This window comes from Rousettus aegyptiacus, unplaced genomic scaffold, assembly GCF_014176215.1.
Source record: "Rousettus aegyptiacus isolate mRouAeg1 unplaced genomic scaffold, mRouAeg1.p scaffold_m13_p_4, whole genome shotgun sequence".
Classification (NCBI taxonomy): Eukaryota; Metazoa; Chordata; class Mammalia; order Chiroptera; family Pteropodidae; genus Rousettus; species Rousettus aegyptiacus.
In genome coordinates, this window is record NW_023416307.1 from 160,043,655 (window position 1) to 160,058,017 (window position 14,363).

Consider the following 14,363-nt stretch of genomic DNA (forward strand, 5'->3'; position numbering starts at 1 on the left):
CACCTGCCCACTTTACTGCAATGCCATCACCCCCAAGTTGGTCCCATCTTACTGGAAAACTGAGACAAATCCCCGTTAATAATCGCAAGCGTTCATTCATCATTCAGTGTTGTCCTTCCACCTCCTTTCCTCACTCCTTTATTCCCCTTGAGTCTCATGCCGACGTCCAGAGAGCCCTGAGGCCACAGCATTCGGAATCCTTCCCAGCGTGTGCCTGTCGGAGCCGGCGGCACGGCGCGAAGCCTGCACCGCCCGAGCAGCCTCTCTCCACCTCGGAACGTGGCGCCCGGACGCCGCATGCCCGGCTGACCCCGCGCCTGGGGCACCATCCGAATTTGGTTACGTGTTTTAAAACATACTAAATTCAGTCAAAAAGGGAAAGTTTTAGATGCCGCTGTTTCTGCTAGCAGAAACATTTTAGAGGAAGATGATTATATTTACCCACCAAGCAAATTTTCATAAAATATCACAAAAATCAGTTTGCAGTGAATCATCTTTCAGATATATTCAGTAAGAATTTAAATTTCCTTGGAAACACACATGGAAAAAGAAGAGATAACCTTTGTTTTGGAGCTGCTGGCATTATTTTTTGTTATTTCTAACCACGTTTAGAATGCAGACAGCTAGGAACGCTGGACACTGCAGGCGGGGCTTGAACGAAACCGGCCTCTTGCCGTAATTCTTCCACGGCCTTCTCCGCTGGACTCACACACAACACTCGCCCGGCTCTCCGCTTCTGGATTCTTCCTGCGCTGTCTGCAAAAGCCTCGCCCAGACGCACGTCGCTCCGCGCCAGGGAAAACGCGCAGGAGCCGCAGCGTCCCCGCTTCTCTCACTACCCACGCGTCGCGTCTCCCCCGCCGGAGGTTTAAACAGACGGCAAACTCGGCAAACCCGACTCTTCCTTCCATTCATCTAGAGGGTGCCCTCTGGCCGCACCACTTTGTAACATGAGGACACACACGCCCTAGCCTGAGCCTCGCCATCTCTCAGCTTTCATCTGTCCCTTTCCTTTCATTTGGATCTCCGCTTCATATTATTTTCTATAACTGCAGTCACACAGAACAGGACATGTGACTACAGTTAACAGAAAATATGAAACTTAAAAGCGCTGATTCCAGAAGATGCAAACCATGAAAATGGCTACGTCACTATGACCGGGGAAACAGTAAACTCGACAGGGCCGGTGAGGGTGCTCGGAGCGCACCCACCCCGCCCTCCGCTGCCGCCGACTCCGAACTCACTGGACAGAGTGAAGTTCGACCGTATTCGTTCTTACACCCCGCCACCGACCGAGGTCATCTCAAGTGCCCCGGGTTCTCTATCAGGCCACCGCTGATTCCCAGGGCGGCGGCCGTCTCCGATGCCTTTGTGCCCTGACGTTCCTGGCCGTTTCCACGCAGTGATACAGCTTTCTTCGTGAAAATTCCCTTTGCTGCTTTTCTGCACATTTGGGATTCCCAAGTTTCTTGGTTAATTGTTTTTTTTGCTGAAGCACATGTACAAAAGTTCCAAAGTGTTTGCGAGTAAGGCACTTTCTGAATCTTTGCGTATCTGAAGTGTCTTCTTTTTTTGTCCTCATTTTTGAATGGCAGTGTGTCTAGGTATAGAATTCCGGTTGGCAAATACACACTCACTGCTCTGAAGGAGCGGGTCTGCTGGGACGAACCCCACGCTTCCGAACGCTCACCAGGTTCACTGCAGTTTGTTTCTCTCTGGAAGCTTTGAAACTTTCTCCCACCCTCTCCTCCCTTCTCACTTCACTCATTCTCACTCTTTTCCCGGACTCTCTTTGCTTCCCTTTCGGTTTTTGAAAGTTCACACGACATGTCAAATTCAGATCTTGATTTGGTGTGACTAGGCACGCAGTGGATCATTTCTATTTTAATTTTGTTCAACATTCTATTATTCTATTTTATTTCATCAGCCTCTGCTTACTCTGTTATCCCTCTGGAAACCCAAGAAATCTGATGTAGTATTTTCCGGTTCTATCCTCTCTTTTCTGATTTTTATTTTTATTTATCCTTTTGTTCTAACTTTTAGGTGATTTCTTCAATTTTGTGTTACGATTCATAATAATATTTTTGGAATCATATTTTTAAATTCCAAGAGCTATTTGTTTGCTTGCTAATTATTTCTGTTTAGGTTTTCTTTTTGGATGGAATATATCTGATCAGGTAATAACAATGAGGATTAATTTTGTCTGTTCACTTTATATTTATTATGTACCTTTAATTACCTCTTTTTAATCTTTGGTTAGGTTTTCTGTTTGATTTGAATTTTTTGTTGTTATTTTATTTGTTGCTGTTTGTTTCTGTTCGATCATATACAAAAATGAAGCAAAAAAAAAAAAAGATAAACTGAAAAGAATTAGCATTTAGTTCATTAATGATGACCCTAGAGACGGCGGAGGAAGCGGACCCCGGCGGCTGAGAACAGGAGCTCAGAGGCATCTGCCACCTCTAGGTCTGGTTTCAGGAGCTCACCTCGGAGACCTCCACGAGGAAGGAAGCACCACGCAGGCCTTACGCACACCAAGTTATATTAAGACATTGCGCTTAGAATCGCACCGGGTGGAGTTCCAGAATGTCAAAATGGATTTCACATTTGCATATTTTATACGAGATTCTACAAAAGGGAGGTTTTAATTTATGGATAAATTATTCTAGAATCTTCGCGTTGTTGGGGCCTTGGAACATCAATTGTCAACGAGGTGGCTGTCCCCGCTTGTGAGTGTGACTTAGGTATATGGAACAAGAATGGGAGAGGGAAAGGGGCCTGGGTCCCTCTGGGGCACACGGGGAAGGGGACCCCGGCGGCTGAGAACAGGAGCTTGGAGTCCGGGGGCAGCACGCAGGCACCAGCTCCCGCGCCTGGCGGTCGTGTGGTTTCGGATGATCTCTTTTCCTGAGCCTTCGCTTCCTCATCGCTGACACAGGGTGATAACGCTCGCTTACAGGATTACTGCGAACAATAACTTACGTGACACAACGGGATGCGTAACGGCTCTGACACTGTGTCTGGCTCTGAGAAAATATCCCGAATAAACTCCAAAGCTGCTCAGTCTCTATAAACTAAAATAGCTGTTTAACTGCCACAAAAAGTGACATTCATTTTTCTGAAGCAAGATTTTTCTAATCAAATACTTGAATATAAAATATTAAACAAGAAGAAACAAATGCTGCAGATCTAAGGTCCTAAAATTATGCTATTGATTTTTTTCAAGTAGAACGTACTATTATACCTTTTAATTACATAGAAAAACTTTATTCCTTTCTTTCCTTGTTTTGTTATGAATTTTAAATGATGTTATATTTTCAAAACACTTGGAGAGATTATATTTTCCAAAAATGTAAAAATAAATCACCATTAAGAGTACTCAGGAAAAAATACAAGTTAAAAATACATCGGTGAGCGAGTAAAACCTTGGGAGGACATGGGAGGGGAGATGGAAGCCACCAGCTCGGGGGACCCAGGCCCCTTTCCCTCTCCCATTCTTGTTCCATATACCTAAGTCACACTCACAAGCGGGGACAGCCACCTCGTTGACAATTGATGTTCCAGGGCCCCAACAATCTGAAGATTCTAGAATAATTTATCCATAAATTAAAACCTCCCTTTTGTAGAATCTCGTATAAAATATGCAAATGTGAAATCCATTTTGACATTCTGGAACTCCACCCGGTGTGATTCTAAGTGCGACGTCTTAATATAACTTGGTGTGCGTAAGGCCTGCGTGGTGCTTCCTTCCTCGTGGAGGTCTCCGAAGTGAGCTCCTGAAACCAGACCTAGAGGTGGCAGACGCCTCCGATGTGCGCCTCTGGGAAAGGCAACGAACTTGCCCCTACAGCCTTTCTAATAAGTTTAGAAACAGTTTTATTAGTCAGACACAACTGTGCTAAATTTGCTTTCACCACCTTCACAAAAAAGCGCCTTCCAGAGCTGTGATCAACTCAGCTTCGCTAGAGTTAACTCTGCTCCGAGGAACATTAACTATGATGATGCTCAAGTTGGCCGTGAATAACTAAAAAGATTTATCTTGCTGTCAGTCCCAACCTAGCTGAATACATCGAGCATGTGAAATTTAAGGAGTTCAAAAATAGTAAGCTATGCTAATCAGGAACGTCCTCTTCGGTGCACAACTCCCTGGAGTCCTGTGGAGGTTTATACACAGACGGAAACATTTTCATGTGACATGAGAGTGTGGAAAGAGGCAAGAGTGCTTGACCACTGACAATCAGATGATCGCTCCATGAAGTTCTGGGGTCAGCGAGTCGGTCAGGAGCCACGTACGCCCGTGGGCTGGAGCTGTTTCTGACGACACCTCTGCCGCCTCATGCTCCGGCTCCGTGGCTGGTGTCTCTCTACCCTCAGCTTCACCCTCGCTCTCAGGAAGCCTTCCGTCACCACGGCATCGTTTTCTATCAAGCTGCCCCTTTAATTTCCTTCAAAAGACTGTAGCAAGCAGTGATCATGGTGTTTGCTGCTTTAGTCTGACGTCTCTGTCCCCCACGACGACGCGCACGCTGCATGAGGCAGCGCTCTTACGCGCCTGGCTCTAGCTCACCCCACCACGCAGCACAAGGCCCGCTGCACAGTCTGCTGGACACACATTATGACAAAGACAAGACCCAGGTCACACGTTTAACCTATCTGGGGGCTACTTTAACACACTCCTGTGGCCTACAGGGACATAGAAAATGCCGTCAACCCCTGTATGTAAGTTCTGTTATAAAGGAGATTGTACGAGTTAACAGCACGTTAGCCCTGAATCTCGACAGCATAACCTAGTTTATTTCTTGCTCGTGTAAAGACAGCGATGGGTCTCCGAATGGCTCGGTGGCAGTTTTAGGAACTCAAGGATCTTCCTGTGACTCTGCCATCTTTAATACCTGGCATCCGAGGTCGTCTCTGAAAGAGGACCAAGAATGGCTCGTGGCGGGTGCGCAGCACTGCGAATCACGTCTACGGCCAGAGTCTAGTCACCCAGCCGCCCGTTACTAGCGGGGCTGGGAGATACAGCCCTGCTGTGTGGCCTGGGCGGAGAGCAAATGGGCTGGCGGACCTGCCTCTGCCACGGGGATTACATACACATGTATCTGTCGCCATTTCCGAAAACCTTAGGCTTTACTCACACACTGAGTAACACAGTGACGGAAACATAGTTGGCCTGTAATCAGTATCTGACCTAGATACGTTAGACTTACATTTTAAGAATGTCTCAGAAACTCATAATTGCATGCTGAATCTACGATGTTTCCATTTTTTGTCTCATAGCATCAAGTATAAATGTAATACTTTGTTTTTAGATTAACAAAAACACAAACTTAGATGACAGTCTCTGATGTTGATAATTCATCAATGCCACGCACAGTGTAAACCCTGAGTGTCATCTGGTTACACGTTTGGCGAACCTGGATCCTGCCTCAGTGCCCTGCCCTCCGTGGGGGCTCGGACTCTGTAACTCAGCAATTCCACGAGATCATCATTAATCACCATAATATCAAAGTCACACAAAGCAAGCGCTTGCTGGGCCTCTGAACGCGCGTCATCTGCGTTTTCACGGTTCCACTGTGCTAGTGTTCAAGACGGGCTTCAGAAACCGAAGTGAACAAGTGAATGAACCAAAACCCAGGCAGACCGCGGCATCGGGAGTTAGCACCTCGCTCGCAGGCATGTGACACTGAGAGTTACATGACCTGAGTTTGTTTTCTCACCTGGAGAACAGTGATCGTGAAACCTGCTCGAGTAAGCCCTGCGGTGCGGAAACACTGCAGAGATACGGACCTCGCTCTCACCGTGCGCGGTGCGCCTGTCAACGCCCGACCTCATTATTTTTGCCTTATCAACAACTTCTCAGTAAAGCTGTAGGGAAGAGCTTTAATTAGCTATATCACATTGTTCATATGCACATATATACATGGATTATTACAAGATTGTATATTCTGAGTTCGAAATTACTGATCTTTCACTGGGCTTATATGTGTTACAACTTCAAAATCCCACCAGGGAAAGTTAAGCATTTTTAAGGATGAAGGTGTATAAATAAAAAATAATAGGACTAATACAGCATCATGGGTATAAAAGTCTATGTTAAGAGTGTCAAGAGGCAACAATGGATTGGAATCAAATTGAAATCAAGATTAATTTAATTCGTTTTAAATTAGTTAAAATGACTCTCGGAGTTTATCGACCTATTTGTAACAAGAGAAACCATGGGGATTTCTGAACAGAATGGATTTTGAGGTCAGATCAGCCTGAGTCTGAGTCCTTGCTCTGCCGCTTGTTAGCTGTGAACATACACCTGGTCTGTTAGGACTTGAACTTTTCATCTTCCAAAACTATTAAAAACCATTACCACACAAAGTTCAACAGCTGGGAGAAATGACAGGTCTCAGAATAACACGGACACATGGCGTCGGGGAGACAGAGCCCTCCATCTCGCGTCACAAACTGAGCACATTGCAGGCTTGCCATCTCCTCTCGTTAGTCTTTGAGCCTCTCTATTCGGCCTGCACTGCAAGCGGTCAGGGCTGTCTTGGAAGAACTCGCATCCGGATTCAGCACGACCACGATCTCGCTGTTTTCCACCCCCGGAGAACTGCTCTCACTGAGCTCCAACCCCACGTGTAAACGGCTACCCGAGAGCATCGCTTCCGGCCTCCAGCCGCTGACACCGCAGCGGGCTCCCCCGCGAAGAACCCCTGCTCGCCCCAACCTATGCACACGGTGGTCGCCGATCTGGTTCTACACAAACGCCTGGGATTTCTCAACGACGTTGCCAAACTTCGACTCTGCTCTCCCAGCTCCCCAGCACGCCTTCCCGATGCGCTTCTTCCGCTACCCCCGCCCTTCGGGGAATCTGTCTCTCTCCCTTTGCGTTGCTTGTGCACCGACTGTGTGGCGTGGGCGCGTGTCTGATGCTGACACCCTCACAGATGTCAGTGTGTGCATTAATGGGTATATTTTTGCCTATAAGTTTGCGTGGTACTGTGTGTGTGTCCTTTTATGTCCCTTATCATCCAACAGCCCCTACACAGTCCTTGCTTATTTTTTACATGTGGCACTGTTCTTATGCAAATTTCATTAATACTCACTAAATATTTAAAATAATACTTTGTATCTATTAATCACATTATTTTTCTTTATCACATAAATCCCAATATGTAAACACATTGGCAAAAGAGCATGATCATAATGGATTGAATATTTTAATGTGCCTCTCTTTAGTTGGAACTGGTATAACTGAGTCTGGAATTCAATGTGTCATTTACATATTTTTGAACCTCATTAATCCAGGCCAGAAACAAAACTATTTTTTTTCTAACTTGTGAAATAGAGCATGAATACAAGATCCAAATGTATCTTTCAAATGTATCTTTCATGAAAAGGGTTCAGGACACATATTGCTGGTTTTTCCAATACAATAATCCTTCATTCTTTAAATACAAATGTGCTACACTGAGATTTCTAAAACGAAAGGAGCTTTTCTAATAGCAGCCCCACTTCCCATCCGCACGACTGAGACGTCGGGGTGACCACCGGCACGGCACCATCTACTGGGAACAGAAACATCTGCAAATTAATCAAGTGATAGTAATTTTTAAATTACATTGAAAACTTGCTTTTTTAAAAATGTAATGCATTATAGATATAAACCACATACCATACACTTTTCCCTTTTTTAAATAATTTTTTTTTTGTTTTTTAATGCCTACGGCACCTCGTATTTCCAGGTGGTCTCCCATCCAAGTACTAACCAGGCTCAACCCCGCTTAGTTTCAGAGATCAGATGAGATCAGGCACGTTCGGGGTGGCATGGACATAGACCAATTTTCCCTTTTAAAGTGTATAACCTATTGGTTTTTAGAATATTCACAGAGTTGTGCAACCATCACCACAATCTCATTTTAAAGATTTCCATTACCACCCAATAAAAAACCCTGCACCTTACCCCTAACCCTACGGAACCATGTACTCTATTTTGTCTCTACAGAATTGTGTATTTTGGGTTTTAGGCATTACGTACAAATAGAAAAGCATGACATGAGGTCTTTTGCGACTAGTGTCTTTTTTTTACCATACCGTTTTCAAGGTTCATTCACATTGATTTGACATTTAACCTTTTTCTTTTTTTATTGCAGAATAATAGCCTATTGTGCAGCCATATCACATTTTGTTTATCCATTCGTCAATTGATGGACATTTAAATCATTTTTTACTTTTGGCTAATATGAATAACGCTTCTGTGAACATTCACATGCATTCCTTTACGTGACATATGGTTTTAAATTTCCTGGGTATATACCTAGTAATGGAATTGCTGAGTCAGATATAAAATCTGTTTTAACGATGCCTCTTCCCAGCAATTACATGTAAAATATTTTTATAGAACAAACCCGATCCCGTCTGATCTCAGAAGCTAAGCAAGGTCGGGCCTGGTTAGTATTTGGATGGGAGACCGCCTAGGAAGATCAGGAGCTGTAGGCATACAAAATAAAAAAATAAGGGGTTATAAGCTGAAAATTGCCAGACAGATCCCAGCTCAAGCACAGACCTGCTATCTTCCCCACAACGGTGAGGCTGCAGCCTGATGTCTGAGTGACCCACCGAGCTCCATGGCGGTCCAGTCTCACGAACATTACTGCTCCATGCACAGCCCCATCTGGAGACCCCAGAGTGCAGACAGGCGGAACCAAGGAATAGAGGAGTGAGTGTTTCACTTTCCTCCAGAGTTTAAGAAACCTGGGCAAATATGCAATTCCCAGGCACAGCCATGAACAACAGAAAACAAACTAAAATGACTCTGGCAGTCACCAGCTGTGCTCCGACTCCAGAAAACACCTGAAGCCGAAGACAGGCGTAAGCTCGGGAGCAGCGGCCTTACTTCTCTCCTCCAGATGCTCCCCGCAGGACGGCCTCATCTCAGCTTCCAGAGCTTTCATTTTCAGTCTACGCACTGTGCCCGCTGTTCGCCGGGTCCAAGAAAAGATGCTGGCATTCAAGGGACGCGGGGTGCGGCGAGAGACAGATTCACAACTGCCGAGCTCCTCCCCGTCCGACGAGGCCGGTGCAGCGCGGCGCTCCTCATTCACTCATCCTACAGCACGAGATTCCTCACTTGGAGTGGACTTATTGCACCAGTGAAAACACCAAGGAGTGGATACACATCTTGTCATAAAGGGAGGGACACGCTATTTATTTCATAGGTAACACATCCTTTTCTGATGAGAAAGGGGGGTTAAGAGAAGGCTGGTAATAGCCTTATTTATACCTGTGACATCAATCTGAAGGGAAATCACTGGGCAGAAGGTGGCTTTGGATCCATGTGAACAGCTAACCCGCCTCCCCCACCCCCATTAAGAACAATAGCCCACATGTGACATCTGCTCGGAGGAACTTCAGCAGTAGCTCAGAGGGCAAGGAGCGGAGGCAGGTCGCCCAGGGCGTGACCAGGAACGAGCGTTCAGATGGGGAGGTGGAAGGCGGTGGCAGCGCGCCCGGCCCTGAGCAGACAGGACAGTCTGAGCAGCGGGCAGGCGGCGGGCGGGGCGGCATGCAGGGCGGGCTGACGGGAATGCACCTCAACAGCAAAGTATTTTGTTAATTTCCCTATAGCTTCACTTTAAATTATATCTCACCTACATTAACACTTTTCAAGAAAGCATAGATTTATTAATTGTTCTGGTGATTTTTAAGGAGCTTAACTGAAAACTGGTTCCTTGTCAAAGTATCAAGGTGAAAATGAAGTATTGGACTGTAGAACAACTGTTCTAAACGCTTTCGTCTTTCAGGATTTGAAAGTTCTTTCTCAACATGAAAAAAATAAATTGCGAATTCCCACGTGACGGTGTTTGTTAGCACGGGTGGAGGGGCCACGTGCAGACCGAGCAGACGCAGTGCCCACCACGAGGGGTGCCTCGTGCAGCTCTGGCCTCCTAATGTGCTCACCTGTGCCCACGTCCCGAGCACCTGCATGTGCCCGAGCGCTGCCCTTCCTGTGCGCTGACAATCCCACGGGACGTGAAGTGAAAGCTGTCTTTGAGGGCTTGCATTCTAGCAGGGAGGGAGAGCCGACACACACACACACACACACGCACGCACACACTGGTCCGTACTGCAGGTGGATGAGGACCTGAAAGAAAACACCTGTAAATCAAGTAAAACATCAGCATTTCTAAATGCTTCTGGAGACCTTCCTTAGAAAGACTCCCTTTGAAACTGTGATTTTGTTTTGACTACCGCTCCGCATGGCAAGTGGATCTATTTTAGTCATTTTCTTGCCACAATAATTGTGCTGAACAAATCAAGTACTATGTCTCTGATGCTTGAGACAATGTTTTCTTTTGAAAACATTACAACCTGAAACAGGACAATGAGTTTTAGCATTAGATAATACGCTAAGAATACTCAGGATATAATTACATCTTAGGGAACATCCATTCAAATATGTCCTACTTTGAAAAACTATAATAGTGTTCCCTAAGGCAACTACACTCTTAAACCACTTTACAGAAAACCTACAGTTTATAACATGATAAGCTAATTGAAAATTAATAGTCATGTCACCAGATAAACTGTGACAACAGACATCAAAAATCAGGAATAAAAAACATCTGGAACTTTATCAAAGTACAAATGCCAGTAATATCACATTTCCAAGCAAATGAACTAAGCCTTGCTATCATTTTTTTTATCAGCTTGTATTAAGATCAAACATCATTCCAACCTGTTACTATGCCACTGTAAACATCCCCTTAAAGTCCACTGCTTTCCATATATTAAAGAACACCATTTAACTAAATTTCAGCCAATAGAGACTTTCATTTATTTAAAGAATAGCTATTGTGTCTTTCAAACCCTTTTAAAATTACAGGTTGAAATATTCCATTTTGCTTTAAATGAAATTCCATTTCTCCTGCTGAAATCTTCCACCTGTTCATTTCAAGGTTGGAAATATGGTAAATAATCATAATGATAGTGTTCAGCTTTTAATCATCTTGGCTTTTTCTATTTTAAATGATAATTATTTAAAAAAAAAACTCTTAAAGCTTTTAGGAATGAATTGCAAAATGACATATTTTAAAGTGGTACCTGGAAAGAACCTCAAATGAAATCATTACTCTAAGAATCATATCTACCAGCAGACAGTATGGAACATTTTTCTTTCTCAACCCCGTCCTGCCTAATTCCTTTTACTATGCTGCATCGAGTTCCACAAAGGAGAACCTTAAGGCACAGTGAGAAACCTGAACAGCAGGCAGACAGAAAGCAGTATCATTTCAAGCAACTTCAGATGAAATTCACACCACGTACAATGGGAAAAACAATGTGAATACTCAGGCTCTTACTACAGAAGCCCGTCTACAAGCATCACTGTAACTGCTGTATGGCTGGCTAGTCTGTTCACACACCTCGTGTCTCGGCTGCAAATATATGAATGAAATCTAAGATGAGTTCTGGAAATGCTGTGGGCGTAGGGACCCTTAGAGGGAGAACTGGGGTGGTCAGGAATGAGCTGTCACGAAAACCAGGATCTAACCGGCTGGGTTCCTTACGATGAGTCTGATGACCACCATCACGCGCTGTTTCTGTTTACTGAGTGCTAACGGGATGGGGGCCTCCCTAAGCCTTGCACGCACCACCGCGTGCAACTGGCAGGATGTCAACCCCTTCTCTCAGGCAACCTTCTGAGGCAGGCACCATCACCCCGTTTTACAGATGAGCTGTCGCGAAAATGAGGCTTAGGAATATTAAATTACTTGCGGAAGTTGCAAACTTTGGATTTAACAAATGTCAACACTGGAATCAAATCTGAGTTTATTTGAAACTAAAAGTTTACATCCTTGTCCACACCATATTGTTTCCCACTACTGCTTCCCTGTTCGCTGTTGCGTGACTTCTGAAACTTCTGTCACCTTAGCCTGTAGCTCCCACCTCGCATCTGAGACATAATTATGGGTCACTCTGCTCGCCAGTCTGATTTCGCTGTTAGATCCCTTCACTGAGCTGCAGCCTGACAGCTCAGTAAGCTGCTTGGGTATCCCTCTCCTTGAACACCTGTTCACGTGACACTTTAGGGTCAAAACTGTATACTCCTTTGACTTTTCAAAGGGATACACTATATCAGTTTTAAATCATACTGGGTTTTGGATATTTTTATACATTTTAAGGAATTGGATAGAAATTTAATCATCATGTTCACATTTTTAAATGAAAAATAGTAGAAGGGCTATGAAATGACTTTCATTTTTCATTTTTACTTTCCCAAATAGATTTTGAATTCTGGAGATTAATGACTGTAAGTAGAGCTATATAAATCAATTAAAGGCACTGAGACTCACGTTCTCCTTCAAGCTTACACAGGCAAAAGCCGTCTTCCATGGAGGTATTTCCTTTTCCATTTAGAACTGTGATGCATTTTGACTAGAAAAGCAAAGTCCACTGATTTTTCCAGGACAAGTTTCTTCCCAAGACAAAGAAGTTGGCTCTTTCCCATCAGACTTCTTCTGCAGTAGCTGAGTGCACTGGTCAGGAATCGTGGTTACAAGTGACGGAAATCCAGAAAGGGAGTTTTGGCCTCTATTACTGAGAGTTTATAAGTGATAACTTATTCTAGGCATTGCTGGATCCAGGGTCGCAAATAACAGCATCTACCTCCATTTGTCTCTTTCCTCTGCTTGGCTCTTTTTTGGTCTCTTGGCTGAATCCTCAACACTACATGGTGGTCGAAGTATGGCTACACTCATTTTATTTATATCACTAACAGATAACATTTTTTAAAAAGCTTCTTTTTCCCAGAAACTTCTCCACTTTCCCCGGATTAGAGCTCAGGTACATGTCTGCAGTTACAGGACAATTGCTAAACCAAGTAGCAAGAGGGACTAATCTAGTGTCCCAGCCTGGACCACAGGGCTTCCTGTTCTGGACTGTGGACCCCACAGATTCATATGCTGAAATCCCAACCAACATGGCTGTATTTGGAGGCCGGGTCTTTAGGAGGTGATCGGGTTAAATGAGGTCCGAAGGGTGAGCTCAGAGTCCGTAGAATGTGTGTCATGACGAGACAGCAGGCAGGCCACCCCCACCCTCTCTCTTTCTCTGGCTAGTGAGAACAGAGCAAACCAGAAGAGACCTGGCGGGAATAAAATCCGCCAGCACCTTGCTCTGGGACTCTCTGGGCTCTAGGACCGTGACTGAAAGCTCCGTGGGTTAAGCCCCGAGTCCATGCTCTTCTGTTACGGTGGTGGAGCCGACTGACACGCACGTGCACCGACCGAGGCTCTGGTCAGCCCCCCAAGTCCAGGCGCTGAGCGGCAGAAAGGTCACTCTGCGTAGGACAGTGCCAACGGGCACTAGATGTCGGGTGAGCTGGGCTCCCGCACGGCCCCGGCTGAGGCTCGCGCAGAGCGCCCCCGTGAACTCAGGATGGCGGCTGGGACCGGGTGGGTCCCCCACGGGCCTGCAGCAGCTCCACGGGGCACACGGCTCAGGACCGAGGGAGCGAGGCTGGGTTGTGGGGCACAGGGACACTCCAGACAGCCGTCCCCCTTCGCCATCCCGCCCAGCCTGGACTCACCTCGGGGTTGCGGCGTCCAGCCCCAGGGTCACTGTGCCCGTGAGGTATGGCGCTGAAGAAACGGGTCCTTCGTCTCCGAGTCTTTCTCGTGTTACTCTGCTAGGAGAAAGCACCCTGCCCCCTAAAAACATGGCCTAGCCTTGGGAGGTCTAAGAAGTTAGTTCAAAGGACAGTCACTCCAGGAGTCCGCGGGCTCGGCAGACAGTCCTTCTCCCACAGCACTGCCACAGAGACAGAAAGCAAAAGCCCAGAAGTGCATGCTCAGTAATAAACACGGCTGTCAAAACAGGGGCTTTGCGACGCGGGTCCGCGGCGGGCGGCAGAGGGAGCAGACCTCCTCCCGGGCAACCTCAAGCGTTACCTGCTCCTGTCAGCAGGAGAGCAAGAACAAAGGTGAGGGGACGAATACGACTGCAGAAGAACCACCACGGGGTCACGCAGTTACTTTGTGACCAAATGTCTCACAAATTTAGCAAAGATTAGTGAAGCTACAGAATTTGCAGCCTGAACAAAATAACCTATTTCAGTATATAATTTCCAATCATTAAATGTGCTGTTGTATGCATAGATCAGATTCATCCAAAATACAACTGCCCCCCATGTCACGTGAATAAAAGGTGATTAAAAACATAACACCCAGGACTTTCTCAGCAGAGAATAAGACTCTGCTTTTATTCTGACACATTATTTACATCAAACCAATATCTCATTTCTGAATTCTTAGCGGTTTATTTCTCGGAGGATGTTAGTATTTCTAATAGCACAATCTCATATTCAAGCTGAA

The 14,363-nt window shown here is 45.5% G+C and overlaps 1 pseudogene; it reads right to left on the bottom strand.

Moving 5' to 3' along the window:
* Window positions 1-7,711: 7,711 nt before the first annotated feature.
* LOC118602272 lies at window positions 7,712-7,830 on the bottom strand (annotated as a pseudogene).
* Window positions 7,831-14,363: the final 6,533 nt, after the last annotated feature.